This window comes from Rhagoletis pomonella, unplaced genomic scaffold, assembly GCF_013731165.1.
Source record: "Rhagoletis pomonella isolate Grant_MI unplaced genomic scaffold, Rhpom_1.0 Rhpom_scaffold_00007, whole genome shotgun sequence".
NCBI lineage: Eukaryota > Metazoa > Arthropoda > Insecta > Diptera > Tephritidae > Rhagoletis > Rhagoletis pomonella.
In genome coordinates this window covers 69,406,239-69,409,071 of record NW_023458561.1, presented here as the reverse complement: position 1 = coordinate 69,409,071, position 2,833 = coordinate 69,406,239, and positions in this window count along the sequence as shown.

Here is a 2,833-nt window from a genome sequence, read left to right as displayed (position 1 = left end):
AAGTCCTATCTTGAACCAGTGGCGGATCCAGCGGTTCCAGCGGGGGGCGGGGCCGCCACCGACTGACACGGGCTTAACACGCAAAAATGTCTTCGGGCGCTCTGCAGCCATCTTGTCTACATACATACTCCAATAGTTAGCTCATAAAATACATTCGCATGTGTTGTTTGTATATTCTAAACGTTCTAACGCCTTTTCTATTTACTTTCCATTAAGCTAATAGCAACGCTCAAAAGCTCGCGTAGATCGTTAGCAGGCTTAATGGATCGACCTTTAAGTTTTCTGAAATAAGAGCTCGAATCAATGTAATCAAATGCAGTGCAATTGGGAAGCGTTTTTGTGCACGCACCTTACTTAGTGATGGAACATGGAGCCAGAGCAAGGCATAAATGAGAAATGCGAAAAATGCAAATTTAGAACTTTTATTGCACACAAAAATGCAGCGCAGCTGGAAGAAGCTAAAATTAACCGGAGGCATTTGCATTTGTTGCTTGCTGATCCAGCAGCACACCTTTATGTGATGTTTTTATTATTTTGTGTTTGTTGAATTTTAACAAATTCTTCTGTATTGCATTACAAAATTAATTTCTGCATCGATGCTCTTCAGCTTTCTCTCGGATATTCATACTTTCAATTCAATTCGCTTTTGACACAGCGTGAAGAATGAAGGACATCATTGGACAGATATTAACACCTACATTAGGGCGGGTCGAAAATCTAATTTTACTCAAATCCCTTGGTAATAGTGAAAATATTATGTATCATGAAGTCAACAAGAAGCCTGCAAAATATTAGTATTTTATTTTAATGTTAAGAGCCCGCGCATCGACCGCCAAGTCACCCACAGCACACTAGTCGAATAAGACCAGTTCTTGTTAAAAATTCTGGGTTCAGCAAAAAGGTTTGGTGCATATTATTAAATAATGAATCCGTTAATGCAAAAGATAAAGTCAAATATAATTTTTCGCAGCCCTTTAGCTTATCGTTAATCTCAAAGTTATCTTTTTTCAATACATTTTTAATTGTTCTCTTGATAATTGCACTGGCCTATAGTCAAAAGATGTAAAGAACAGCATTAATATTGCTGGCGTTCATTTAGGTCGCTAGTTCCAAATATTCTAATCTTTTTTCAATATTAGCTATAGTTTGCGATTTTTTGCAAATTTAGGAACAATTTCGGTAGCTCTAATAGAAAAGCCATTATTTTGCATCATCGTGGAAAAATTTTGGTTTATGCAAGTGAGTACGGAAACACTGAATAGGCACAACTTCTAGAAACACTAATTAGTTTACTTATGTTTATGCACAATATAAAAATTGCAAATAAAGGAAAATTACAAAAAAAAATGTTTTTATAATTTAAAACAATTTGTTTATAATCTGAACTATTTTTATAACAGTAAGTCTCTCCTTCAATTTGGTACTTACTACGTGCTGATCGAGTAACATTTACCAAAGTTATATCGAAAAACTTAAGTCGATCTCCAGTTTTTTTTTCTAAAAAAAATGTATCTTCAATTGTATAAAAAACGTTTAGATAAAAGAACCGGATTACAGAAAAGTGTTCCAGGGAGCGCCTTTTTTCGTTCAAGCTGAATGCAAAGCACTATCGTCCAATTGGAGAGTCTTCAAAAGGATTTCCCAGGATATGTTAGAAACTTTTTTCACATAATGCAATTAACTAAAATACTTATGCACTATATCTAAACAATTATTTCACGTCTCCTACTTTCATATAACGGCAAATTTAGAAACCGCGAAAAATGTGCGTCTTCGTTGAATACTAAAACCATTCCGCACCAATTTTCAAGACTGCATAAATGGACTTAAAATGGGCGTTTCTCACCCTAACTGTATTATGTTAATGTATGCAACTACTATTAACTTATCAAACCATTCCTATTCTTTGGCGATACATATTTGATTTCATTCTTTTAATACTATATAAACATCCGAAAACATTAAAACGTTTGAAATAAATCCCGTCTCAGTTTTTTGTATTTTTCACTTGGTTGCTGAAGTAATGAAGAATTGAAATCTATACGGGAAAATTATAGTTTTTGTAAGTTTTATCTTAATATCTTAAAAATTTTAGACTTATTGAAAAAAGATAAATGAACGTGAGGTACTAAATTTAATAACCCTTAATTTGATATATCGTCCTGTTTATAAAAATTAACGCATTCCATAGATATTACCAGCCAAAGTTTCATTTTCAAAATTCGTATACTTTGATGCAATTGCGCGGGCTAAAGATAAGTTTTAAATTAATCTTTCGTGGCCAATAACAATTGGCTAAGACCTAAGACATCATAATATTACTATTACAATGCGGTCAAACGACTTTTATTTTCCCCCATAATAAATCGACCCAGCCTAACCTACATACATGTAACTTATTATTCACGCACACAAGCGGAAGTGTTGCATTAGTTTTTTTTTTCGATGTGCTTATCCTTTCATCAATGCATCAATCCATTAATGTCATTGTCAATTCGAACGTTTCATCAATTTTTATTGCAATGCAGCAATGCAAATGACAAACATATTTACATACATACATACATACATATATGTACTCGGTATGCTCCTACTTTATACACAAACAGCAAATATCTTTCTAGTATCTTAAGTATGTGGAATTACTTAAGTAAGTTACTACTTAGACGCGGTGGGCTGTCAGTGTTGAAGCCCACTTAATATCACGGTAAATATTTACAAGGTTTTTTATCAATTTTTTTTTTTTTAAGTTTTATTTTATTTTTTCTTTGCGCTCTGCCTGGCTTTGCTCGAGTACTTTCAATTTGACACTTGGCACATCTTCGGCATTTTT